Genomic DNA, 13,758 nt, shown 5'->3' with positions numbered 1-13,758 from the left:
TTTGTCTGGGTTTTAATCCTGGTTTTGTTCTCGTTACACATACAATAGCAGAAACACACAAAATGGTGTGAAATGCGTTCACTACATGCTCAGTCATGCTGCATGCAATGCACGTGAAATGCTAGTATGTGGACACATAAAAGTCACGTAACGGTGTCATATTTCTCGTCACATTAAGAATGCCACGACTTGGAGAAGAACAAAGGGAGAGCGTTGGGCATGGTTCAAGGGGGGGGGGGGGGGGGAGACTTCGCAAAGCCAAGTTGCTAGGACCTTCAGTCCATCCATCAACTATTGGACGACTTGCTGAACGTCATTAACAGACTGGGAGTGTCCGTGATCGACCTCGACCTGGTCAATGTCCCGTTACGACCCCACGCCAAGATCGGCAGATTCGACGACACCACCTCCGTGACCGGTTCAGAACTACGACGATGACAGCAAGCAACACTATAGGACGTCATGGAAGGCCTATCCATCCGATGACGGTCATCCGTTGACTCAGAACGGCTGGACTCGGATGCAGACGCCCGTACAACAGTAACATCATGACACCGCGACATCGTGCTGCGAGACTACAGTTTGCTCTCCAGAATGGTAATCATCCACCATCTTCCTCTCATAAATTGTTATTTCAAGTCCAATAAATATATTTTTCATTAATCACAACAAAATATTGAAAATATTGTGTCAGTATATATATATATATATATATATATATATATATATATATATATATATACATACACTACCGGTTGTAATGTTTGCCCAATTAATTCACTATTATCATATAACCATTCCCCACAGCTAATATACCTTACAATGTTTGTTTTTTTATTAAATGTTTTTTATTGACCCCAGGTCATTTTGACGATTGCAGGATTGGGGTGCCCTGATTCATCGCCTCACAGAATATGAATTAGATTGTACACGCTAAATACTGGAAATACATACACTTTGTGGTAGTATGCTGATTATAGTAATAGTAATACTTATACAAATAATGTACATGGTGATATATTTAATATTAATGTATATGTACATGTAGATAGTAGTATTATAAATGACTAGTTACTAGTAATAGAAATATATTTAAATAGGCTGGTTGATGTAATGGGGACATAAAATAAATGTATAAGTTTAGAAAGAAAGAATGTTAAAAAGAGAAGATATAGTAGGTAATTATAGTGATGATAAGTAATAATGTCAAAATTCACGTCAAGCTTGATAATTGTTTCTATTATCTTTCATCAAATTACTTTCTTGACTGAAGACAATTGTAAATTCTTATTAGAGTTCCCCTACATTTGTTTAAGAGTATATATGTGCTTTGAACAACTTGTCTCTGACTTGTAGCCTTCCCCCCCCCCCCCCCCACACACACACACGAGAATACAACCCACATTTAGAACACTTGAAAATAACTATATGATTTTCAAAATCAATTTATGTATGTTTTTGTTTTACGGCATCACTAGAGCACATTGATTATTATTTATCGACTATTGGATGTCAAACATTTGGTAATTTTGACATAATAGTCTTAGCGAGGAAACCTGCTACATTTTTCCATTAGTAGCAAGGGATCTTTTATATGCACCATCCCAGGCAGGATAACACATACCACGACCTTTGATATACCAGTCGTGGTGCATTGGCTGGAACAAGAAATAGCCCAATGGGCCAGACGATAATCGATCACAAACTGACCTAGCATCAAGCGAGCGCTTTACCACTGGGCTACGTCCAGCTATGTGTAGATCATTTTCAACAACATAAACCGTTATCATTTATCTTCTTAGAAAAAAAATAAATGTGACTAATCATAAATGGACACAAGAGCATGTATGTATAAATACAATATTTTGTATTAATCCTGTAGGTTACATTGCTTGTTATTTTTGAGTAAACCGACAAACTGATGCTGTTTGATGGAGTGATATCAAATCCAGCAGAACTTTCCTCCATCTTGGACTAAACATTCCTAGCTTTCTATGTTCCAGCTTTAAGCGACCAGACATTGAAGAAAAAAAAATGTTTTATTTAACGACGCACTCAACACATTTTATTTACGGTTATATGGCGTCAGACATATGGTTAAGGACCACACAGATTTTGAGAGGAAACCCGCTGTCGCTACTACATGGGCTACTCTTTCCGATTAGCAGCAAGGGATCTTTTATTTGTGCTTTCCAATTATTAGGCTATCATTATGCAACTTTGATGACGAAAACTTAAGGCTCTCGTTACTCACGTTAAACAGTGTGGTGAACACTGAACTCCACTGAGACTCAGTAACACAGACATACATCTACAAGCTTAAGGCTCTCATTACTCGTGTTAAACAATGTGGTGAACACTGAACTCCACTGAGACTCAGTAACACAGACACACATCTACAAGCTTAAGGCTCTCATTACTCGTGTTAAACAATGTGGTGAACACTGAACTCCACTGAGACTCAGTAACACAGACACACATCTACAAGCTTAAGGCTCTCATTACTCGTGTTAAACAATGTGGTGAACACTGAACTCCACTGAGACTCAGTAACACAGACACATCTACAAGCTTAAGGCTCTCATTACTCGTGTTAAACAATGTGGTGAACACTGAACTCCACTGAGACTCAGTAACACAGACACACATCTACAAGCTTAAGGCTCTCATTACTCGTGTTAAACAATGTGGTGAACACTGAACTCCACTGAGACTCAGTAACACAGACACATCTACAAGCTTAAGGCTCTCATTACTCGTGTTAAACAATGTGGTGAACACTGAACTCCACTGAGACTCGGTAACACAGACACACATCTACAAGCTTAAGGCTCTCATTACTCGTGTTAAACGATGTAGTGAACACTGAACTCCACTGAGACTCAGTAACACAGACACACATCTACAAGCTTAAGGCTCTCATTACTCGTGTTAAACAGTGTGGTGAACACTGAACTCCACTGAGACTCGGTAACACAGACACACATCTACAAGCTTGCGCATACAGGCACAACTTAACTTCATGCAGCTAAAAATACTTATATGCAAAACAATTTTTATACAAACAAATAGGTCACTTGAATATTTTGAGGGCACTTGAAAAATTGGAGGGAGGCGCGTCCCCCACCTGGATCCGCCTCTGAACGGGGCCCTGATCATGTAATACGATTCTGCATAAATGATAAATTAAAATAATAATAATAATAATACATTATAAATAACAAAGAAGAAAAAAAAAGAAGAAGAAAATATCGTTGACGATTAGTGCCAGAACTACCAGCCCTGTTAACTTTGTCGCATTACGTGAGGAAAACCGGTTTGTCACAGCCTGGAGCAGGTCTCCTCCATTTTTAATATTACAGTTGTGACGGGTTGTGGTTGTGTTCGTGGAAAACTGGTTTGTGACAGCCTGGAACAGGTCTCCTCCATGTTTAATGTTACAGGTGTGACGGGTTGTGGCTGTGTTCGTGGAAAAGTGATTAAACTGTTTACAGTTGTCACAGTTGTTACTACAATTACATCAAATATATATACAGAGAAACTTCTGCACATTTTTTTTGTTTTAGCTTAAACCATAATAAACATTTCGTGTTGAAAAGTAATGCCTACACCTCTTTCTAATAGTGATGTATCTGGGTGTGTCGAGTATATAAATGTCACATGACATCACGTGGGAGCGCGCACCTGTCGAAGTCTTATATGTAAGTTCGTGTTTGAGCCTGAACGATTTTATCAGTTAGACCAAAACGTGATTTCAACATCAGGTAAGGGAACAGTTGTATTTATTGTCGTTAATACATGTGTTTATATTTATTACTGATATCTACATGTCAGAAGAGGACTGTGGAGTTTGTCCGCTCGCCATGTATACGTGGGTGGACGTCGCAGCCACTTGGCATGTACATGGATTAGTTCACCAAGGAAAATATCTACGGTTCGTTTTTAAAAAAAACATTTTGACATGTTACGGCACACCAACAAACATCACAATAATAAATATTGTGCCGGTATCTTGATGAACTAGTACATAGATGTGTGTGTGTGTAATTTCTCACCACAAGTAGGCCACTACAGATTTGAGCGATCTTTGGTCCAGTAAACCTCTATATGTCTATGTTATGTACACAGTCACAGCTGACAGAGGAAACTGAACTCAGCTTAGGCACGTATGCGCTATAATATATACTTTTCTGTACTGTTCTGTGTTAATATAGTCACGTGGCTTGAGTATTATAATTGGTACCATTTTAAATAAACAATTTTAAAACACATTATTTTGTACAACCATTTATGAATTACAATGTTACGTAGCAAACAAAAATGCATGGAGGATGGGCACTTTAGTCAGAAGTAAAGAGTTAAACAAACAGGAAGATTTTCTAGGGTCTATATTTGTGTTCTAGTTTTGTAATAGCACAATAAAACAAACGCCTATAAAATTAATTTCATATAATGATTGGTATTATAATTGTAAAATACCCCATTTATCCATAAAGCCGCCTTCATTTTCCGAGTAAATACATTTTTCCATATTTCTGTAAAATTTTATTCTAATAACAACTTCATCAAAATGTGGCTTTATTTTAGCAAATTTTAGTCAACGAATACCGCCACTGGTATAAATAAATGTTACAGCATATTGGCAAACAACACAAATAACACTCATCATTCACATTTACTTACTCCAGAGTTGCAAACATGTTAACGATAAAATTGCCGTGGACACTATTTTTCCACGGAAAATTATTTGCTGTGGTCGTTTTCTAAATTACAGGGGTTGGCAATTGGATGTCAGACATTTGGTAATTCTGACAGCCATGAGAGGAAACCCACTACATTTTTCTTAATGCAAGAGGGATCTTTTATATGCACTTTCCAACAGATAGGAAAGCACACCACAGCCTTTGACCAGTTGTGGTAAACTGGTTGGAACGAGAAAAAACAATCAGTTGAATGGCACACAGATACATCTATACATCTAATGGCCAAATTTAACAATATATATTAATATATATATCTTAAATTATAAATAATTAAACTCAGGAAAAACCTTGCTCTCTTGTTACATATATATCAATATAAATGTCAACCTACACTAAATAATTTGACTCAGAAAAAGAAGAAACAAGATAGGAGCCTACCTAGGCTATCCTAATTGTTCTGATTTATGTAATCTGAACCACACATATATTTCTGTTTGGCCTTGTTGGGTAATGGGGGTTTGGGGGGGGGGGGGGTTGTTTTTGTGTGTGTGGTGGGGGTTTTTGGGTGTGTGTGTGTGTTTTTTTCATCGAATATATTAAATATTGTTCTGTTTATGAGAAAATGTATATAAAAGATCCCTTGCTACTAAGGGAAAGAGGTAGCGGGTTTCCTCTTGTGTGTTTCCGGAAATGTGCAGAATTTTGTTTAGGCAGGGTACTTTTTTCACCTACATATTAATGAAAATTTATTGAAAAATCTAAAATAATAACAATACAAGTTTTCTTTTTCTTTAACGACAAGAGTGAATTGATTTATTAACCATGGGCTACTTTTTGACATATAGTCTTAAAAAAGAAATCCGCTACATGTCTCCGTTAGTAGCAAGGATATTTATGCACCATCCCATAGACAGTATATCAAATACCACAGCTTTTGATATACCAGTCATGGTGCACTGGCTGGAATGTGAAATAACCCAATGGTTCCATAGCCGGTGATTAATAAATCAATGTGTCCTGGTGGTGTTACACAAAGCGAACTTTAACTTTTATTTTATTTATAATTTAGTTAAGAAAGGATATGATGTAATCTAGCAACGTGTCATCACATAAAATCAATTGTGCTGTCGTCATATTAATTACGTCACGTGCTTCGGAGGTTTCCATTGCTGTTGAAGAGTATTCCATAATAATTTTTTTTTTTTAAAATGGCAAAAGGCGAACAATTGCATGGTTTTTTTTGGCCTAGGAGATCATAGCGAAGTCGAGATAGATGACATGTTTATCATCTAGTATGTGGAATTTGTATCATTGTAAAAAAAATAATCACGATTTTTGTCTCTGGACAAAGTGTGGGTAAAATGTATTGGTAATCAGTGACGTATTCAGGGGGAGCGTGGAGGAGGGGTAATGTCCACCCCAATACTTTTTTTTATCTTTTACTGTATTTTAGTATATAAAATCATACATACGTACTTACCTATAGTCCGTCACATCATTCTATAAAAAAAAAATTTTTTGACAATTTCAATCGGGTAAGAAGAATAGTAAAAGTGTTTTGGAAATAAGACAAAAATACTATTTTTGTTTGAAATTTACAAATAAATCGGATCGGAAATAAATAACTTCCATAGTATGGAAAAGGGCGTTCCCTTTGGGACGCACTTAGTGTGGGTTGCGCGCCCCCACCCCCTCCTAAAATCATGGCTACGCCATTTTCGATAAGTAATGGTAGAATAATTTATTGTCGTTGTTAACAGTGTGGTTCAGACGGATTGGAGTGTGTGTGGGGGGGGGGGGGGGGGGGGGGTGGTCCCGTTACGTGCCGCTTTTTTTGTTTGTATTGCGCCGGTGTAAACGGAATGCAAGTCCATAGGAATAGTTGTCTGGCCGGACTTAGTCTCCTAGGAATGCAGGTCCTAGGTCTAATACACCTAGGAATGCAAGTCCTAGGACTTACGTTCCTTAGGAATACTGGTCTGACTGCCAGGATATTAAGTCCGGGTCGGACTAGCATTCCTGGACAATCAAAATTTAAGTCCGGTGGTACATATAAAAAATAAATTATAAATGTAAACAAAATGAAAAGCAGTTTCCTTTCTGGTTTATTTAATTAACTTGGGATACTGGCGCCTCTCCTTATTTAAATATTTTCTATTTATTCCAATATTTTCCATTTATATCATTTACAAGAGTATGTACATATTTTGTTGACCTTATTACACGAGCAAAACTAAGGTCTTTATTCATTGCGTGTTGTTCCAACTAATAAATGTTTAAACATTTAAAAGTAACTCGAAAAGATGTATTAGTATTAGTACTCGCAGATAAGTATAACTTGCCCATCTGATATACCAACACAATCAACAGGCTGATTTTTATTGCCCGAATGAAACGAAAATGTCCGAATCTGGAACACAACGTATATTTATATTCGCATTACTACCAAGACGCTATATACAGGGGCGGATCCAGGAATTTTAGCAAGGGGGGGGGGGGGAATTTTCATATTTGAAGATAGCTTTAGATGGATTTGAAGTATATTCCCGTTATCAAAATCCTGCTTGTTCAAACATCCAGGCCATGTCTGAAATGTCTCAGGATCGAACATAACTGTTTGTTTTCTTTATTTGGTCACGAGCCGGGGGGGGGGGGGGGGGGGGGGGGGGGGTCCAGACCCCCTCGGACCCCCCCCCTCCCCGATCCGCGTCTGATATAGGATTACAAACAAATCAGTCTGCATTTGTAGATGGATTACAACTAATATTGTCAGTAGAATGATGGAAATACATTGTGAAGATTTCAGGCCAGCTCATTTTGCCCGAAAGTGTCCATTGGCCCCCCAGCACTGGGGGAGTGACCCCCCCCCCCCCCCCCCCCACCCCACCTCCACCCAGTCTCGAACGCTTATGATGTTTCTAACGGCCAGGTATAACAATTCAGAGACCCTTTCCCCAAATCGTCTCTTATGCTTATGATGGGCAAAACTGCCATAAGACAGTCAGTGATAATTAATTTCAAGTGTTTTGATGCTATTTTTAATTGTTCATCAGTAAAAGGTAATTTGTCATGCTTATTATTCCTGTTATTTGTATATTGTAGTAGGGCCTAACTGGTCATTATAGTACTAGTTATTAGTACTAACTACTAGAACTAAGTACAGTTTTCAGTTTTATTTCAGGGATTTTCAAGAATCATATATATCATAATCATCCAGGAGTACCAGGAATAAAAGTCCCACGGACTTACATTCCTCGGAATCCACGTCCCACAGACTTAAATTCCTAGGAATACAAGTCCCACAGACTAGGATTCCGAGGAATGGAAGTCCGATCGGACAAAGATTAAGAAAATCACAAATAATCAGATTGTGATTTACCGTTAAAATATAAACTTGTAAAACATATTATTAAAAATTATGTTGGTATATACAGAAATTGTATTTTGCTGTTCGCCAAATGTTAACTTTTTTGGAGTTACCAGTTTTCATATAGATATATGTTTAAAACAATTTTGGGCTACATATTGTTATTTAGATATATATTTCTACGTGTTGAACACATGAACACATAGCCTACTTTATATCTGTAGTTACATTATATACTTTTGAAAAAAGCAAGATATTCGTCCTACTTCAATATGCTGACAAAAATGTAAGATTACAAAAATTCGCACACGTATCTGGTCCACAAGTCTATGACGTAAAAAAACAAATTAAGTTGATACTCAAACTTAAAAATTATATTTTGACAGAGATTTGAACCCACAATAATCTTAAGAAACTCGTATACTTATCCATCACACTACAAGGGAAGGCTGCCAAAACCTCACCTTTTTTCTCGTGTCTTTCTGGCAGCTCGTGCAAATTGCAGAGTATAATAAACGGACATCTAATTTGCCGGACTTGTATTTCTGTCACTGCTGTAGAAGGAATTTAAGTCCAGTAGGAATACAAGTCCTAGGATAAAAACAACTTAAAAATAAGTCAGGTATGAAAGTCCGGGTAGGACTATGGTTCCTAAGCTATGGAGGTCCGATAGGACTACTGTTCCTACGGACCTGCGTTCCTTTTACACCGGTTGTAAAGACCGGGTCTCAATTTTCGCAGGTGCTCCAGTAGTGGACGGAAACCCCGAACAGAATAGAAGCAGACGACTGTTTGTTTTGTTTTCTTCTTAGTTTTCAAGATTGTGAAAACAAATCATATTATTTACGTAGATGGTGATGTGCATGTTGAGATTTTTCAGGAATCACTGGTGTTTCTTTATATTCCGTATTCCCGGACGGGGACCGCTCTATAGTCCGAAGGTTCAATAGACCGGGTTTAGGTAGTCTGTAAAAAAAAATGTTTGTAAATATTTTCAGTTTGTTTTGACGTACGAAGAAAACTATAAGTGTTTTGGAAATAACAAAAAAATATATACTATTATTGTGTGCAATTGGCAAATCCATCGGCTCAGAAATAAATAACTTGTAGTAAATTCCATAGTATGAAAGAGACGGACTAGAGGGTTAGGGTTGAACCTTCGGACCATTGAACCTTCAGCAGGGGCGGCACAGTGTAACAAATAGTGGTACGGCTCTCCCCTCCTTTCAAAATCACCTGTGAAGGACATTTTCAGATACAACAAATAAAACTCGCACCAACATTTTTTTTTAAAATAAAGTGTTACGGCCGTACCTCTTTGAAAAGTGCCGTCCCTGTTCAGACTATAGAGCTGTGACTTTCCCGGACAACAAATTATTTATCGAGTACTAGTATATTAATTTTATTTACACATTTAATAGGTAATTAATTTGGTGTACATTGATGAGTGATATATTTTCACAATATATAGACCTATTACTTTTATTGCTATCTCACATGCATTTATCTGGCTGTGATATCGGCTGAAAATATTTTATATTGTGTAAACACTAACATATTGTTTTATTTTTAATTGTTTTTTGTTGGCCCTTCAGTCAGTTTCACACCCTTGTTTTGCTTCGTTTTATGGGGGGGGGGGGGGGGGGCAACACACAGTACGTATGTTAGAAAAACAGGTTTGATTGGTAGGGGGCGCATTGACCCCGTGCCCCCCTCCCTACGCCACTGCTTATAGTGTATACAATAAATATAAAGTCCAAACCAAACTGTTAACTACAATAAATAATAATCCTGTTGTAACATACCAAACATTAATTGTTTTTAATATATGAGAACGGTAGGCCTACTTTTTATTTATTTCATCTTTAAAACTTAAACTTAATATTGGTCTAAAATTATGAAAAATAAAAACATACCGACCTCTAAATGTCTGCTCAAAATATAACTTTGAACTATTTTATAGACATGTTTTTTTTAAATTATAATATAGGCTAACTAATTTTGAATTTTAATGACGTCATTATTTCAATGACGTCACTTAGCATATCTTACAATAAAATAATCTGTTTCAGTTTTTAGAACGCTGGAAAATTCCAATGCAAAATTGCTATTCAATTTTTTGCTTCTTTGAAAAATACTAAAACACCCGACTGAAGAAAAACCTTGCAATTATAAATCTGTACTGTATGAATTTGAACTCAAATTACAATAGGACTAAAGATGTTATATTTATTGAGTACGAAGAAAAAAAACAAAGGTCGACCGCTTAAGTTTTTTTGGTTTCTTTCTTCTTCTTTTTTTTTTTTTTTTTTTTTTGGGGGGGGGGCTATTAAATATATAGTTGTATTAGTATTGCATTATTATTATTATTAAATTATTATTATTTTGTTCTTTATTTTTATAATTAATGTGCAAGTTATAAGCGTACACACACATTTTATCTGGATAGCTCTATGAAGTTGGTTACTTATTCCTCGTTCCTCGTTCCTTATTCAATATCGAATAAGTAACTGGAAAGTCCGTTTCACATTCGCTTTGCGCGTACTACACGATTAACTTTATCGACTGGTAACGTCTGTCTGAGGCCTTGCGATATTGTCTAAACAAGTGAAAATTCGGTATTTTACTACTTTTTGTCAATAAATGAGCAGCAGCAATAACAACAACTATTACTACTACTACTACTACTACTACTACTACTACTACTACTACTACTACTACTACTACTACTACTACTACTATTATTATTATTATCGTCAACATCACCATTACGTACAATCAAAGTGACAAATTTGTCACACCCCACCCCATTTCCACCACCAATACATTTCAGTATGGCAACAGGTAATGGATAAATGATGTCGTTTCGATAGATCAGACGGCATGGATCACCACATTGTTGCATTAGAAATGTATTTAGAATATATCTGAACATTTTGACACCTAGCCATGCCCGGTCCATGGGGTTTTAGGGCATCAAAATACATATTGTATATACACGACTATGCGTTTTCCTCCAATTTTCATTATGGCGACAGGCCATACACGAACGACGTCGTGCCGATGGCTTAGACGGCATGGACCACCACCCCGATGCATCAGATATGTACTTATTATGTGTGTGAACATTTTGAAACATAGCCTTGCCCGGTCCATGGAGTATAAGTGCATCAAAATATACTGCATATATACATCTGCACGATTATGCGTTTTGTTCCCATTTTTATTATGGCGACAGGCCATAGACGAACGACGCCGTGCCGATGGCTTAGACGGCATGGATCACCACCCCGATGCATTAGATATGTATCTAGAATGAGTTTGAATATTTTTACACCTAGTCTTGCCCGGTCCATGGGGTATAAGTGCATCAAAATATATCGCATATACATGATTATGCGTTTTCTGTCAATTTTCATTCTGGCGACAGGCCATAGACGAACGACATCGTGCCAATGGTTTAGACGGCATGGACCACCACCCCGATGCATCACATATGTACTTAGAATGTGTGTGAACACTTTGACACCTAGCCTTGCCCGGTCCATGAGGTATGAGTGCATGTAAATGCATTGCATATATACATGATTATGCGTTTTCTGACAATTTTCATTATGGCGAAAGGCCATAGACGAACGACGTCGTGACGATGGGTTAGACGGCATGGACCACCATCCCGCTACATTAGATATGTACTTAGAATATATCTGAACATTTTGACACCTAGCCTTGCCCGGTCCATGGGGTATGAGTGCATGTAAATGCATTGCATACATACATGATTATGTGTTTTCTGACAATTTTTATTATGGCGAAAGGCCATAGACGAACGACGTCGTGCCGATGGGTTAGACGGCATGGACCATCACCCCGTTGCATTAGATATGTACTTAGAACATGTCTGAACATTTTGACGCCTAGCCTTGCCCGGTCCATGGGGTATAAGTGCATGTAAATACATTGCATATATACGAGTATGCGTTTTCTACCAATTTTGATTATGGCGACAGGCCATAGACGAACGACGTCGTGACGATGGGTTAGACGGCATGGACCACCACCCCGCTGCATTAGATATGTACTTATGACATGTCTGAACATTTTGACGCCTAGCCTTGCCCGGTCCATGGGGTATAAGTGCATGTAAATGCATTGCATATATACGAGTATGCGTTTTCTGCCAATTTTCGTTATGGCGACAGGCCATAGACGAACGGCGTCGCGATGATGGGTTAGACGCAATGGACTACCACCCCACTGCATTAGATGTGTACCTAAGAACGTGTGAACATTTTGACACCTAGCCTTGCCCGGTTAATGGGGTATAAATGACTGTAAATGCATTGCATATACACGAGTATGTGCTTTCTGCCAGTTTTCATTATGACGACAGACTATAGACGAACGACGTGTGGAATTTTGCCACCGTGGATGAAAGCATGAATATACAACAGAAGATTGTATAAAAATAAAAACAAAAACCCCGAACCGCCAATTGTCGTCTTTCAATTGGCTTTATATGATAAAAGTTTTGAAAATTATTCAATTAATACATTTTTGGTAATGGCTAAAAAAATCGATTTTAAAGAAACATAACAGTTTTTAAATGTCAACTTTTATTGAAAGAAACATCAGAAAGCCACATAAATCAACTGAGTAAATATTACCAACAAATTAAACTTACAAGTTAAGCAATGAATAAATGAACCATTTTCGGGAATTAATGTCAATTTTTAGAAAATTGAAATTTGAATTAAAACTCTAAAAAGAAGTAGAATTTTTTTTAATTTCCACAACTGTTTGTCTAGAGCTATAATAATTTTATTCCTCTTGTAGTAAATGCTGTCTCTCTTGTTTGGCCATTTCCAATAACATCCTGCTGGTTCCATCACTGATACCAGATAGTCATTCTCCTGCAAGCCGATGTCAATCACTTCTCCTGGGAACAATGCCCTGTTGTATTCAACAACATACCAGTCACCAACCATGATTTCAGAATCTTGCAAATTTGGTACTGCATTGGGACTATTCCACTCTGTACTGTCCTTTGAAAGGCTTTCTGATGTTTCTTTCAATAAAAGTTGACATTTAAAAACTGTTATGTTTCTTTAAAATCAATTTTTTTTAGCCATTACCAAAAATGTATTAATTGAATAATTTTCAAAACTTTTATCATATAAAGCCAATTGAAAGACGACAATTGGAGGTTCGGGGTTTTTGTTTTTGTTTTTATACAATCTTCTGTTGTATATTCATGCTTTCATCCACGGTGGCAAAATTCCACACGTCGTTCGTCTATGGTCTGTCGTCATAATGAAAACTGGCAGAAAGCACATACTCGTGTATATGCAATGCATTTACAGTCATTTATACCCCATGAACCGGGCAAGGCTAGGTGTCAAAATGTTAACACGTTCTACGTACACATCTAATGCAGTGGGTTGGTAGTCCATTGCGTCTAACCCATCATCGCGACGTCGTTCGTCTATGGCCTTTCGCCATAATGAAAATTGTCAGAAAACGCATAATCATGTATATATGCAATGCATTTACATGCACTCATACCTCATGGACCGGGCAAGGCTAGGCGTCAAAGTGTTCACACACATTCTAAGTACATATGTGATGCATCGGGGTGGTGGTCCATGCCGTCTAAACCATCGGCACGACGTCATTCCTGTATGGCCT

At 37.4% G+C, this 13,758-nt stretch overlaps 1 long non-coding RNA gene across 1 annotated transcript in view; it reads left to right on the top strand.

The window, feature by feature from the left end:
• Positions 1-3,677: 3,677 nt before the first annotated feature.
• Positions 3,678-13,758, top strand: part of LOC121387720 — a 33,219-nt gene continuing 23,138 nt past the window's right edge. The window contains exon 1 of the long non-coding RNA XR_005959862.1: positions 3,678-3,764. This is a non-coding gene — a long non-coding RNA (uncharacterized LOC121387720). The remainder of the gene's footprint in view (positions 3,765-13,758) is intronic.

This window comes from Gigantopelta aegis, chromosome 13 (assembly GCF_016097555.1).
Source record: "Gigantopelta aegis isolate Gae_Host chromosome 13, Gae_host_genome, whole genome shotgun sequence".
Classification (NCBI taxonomy): Eukaryota; Metazoa; Mollusca; class Gastropoda; order Neomphalida; family Peltospiridae; genus Gigantopelta; species Gigantopelta aegis.
Note: the sequence above shows the minus strand (reverse complement) of the source record. Positions and strands in the feature narration are given on the sequence as shown.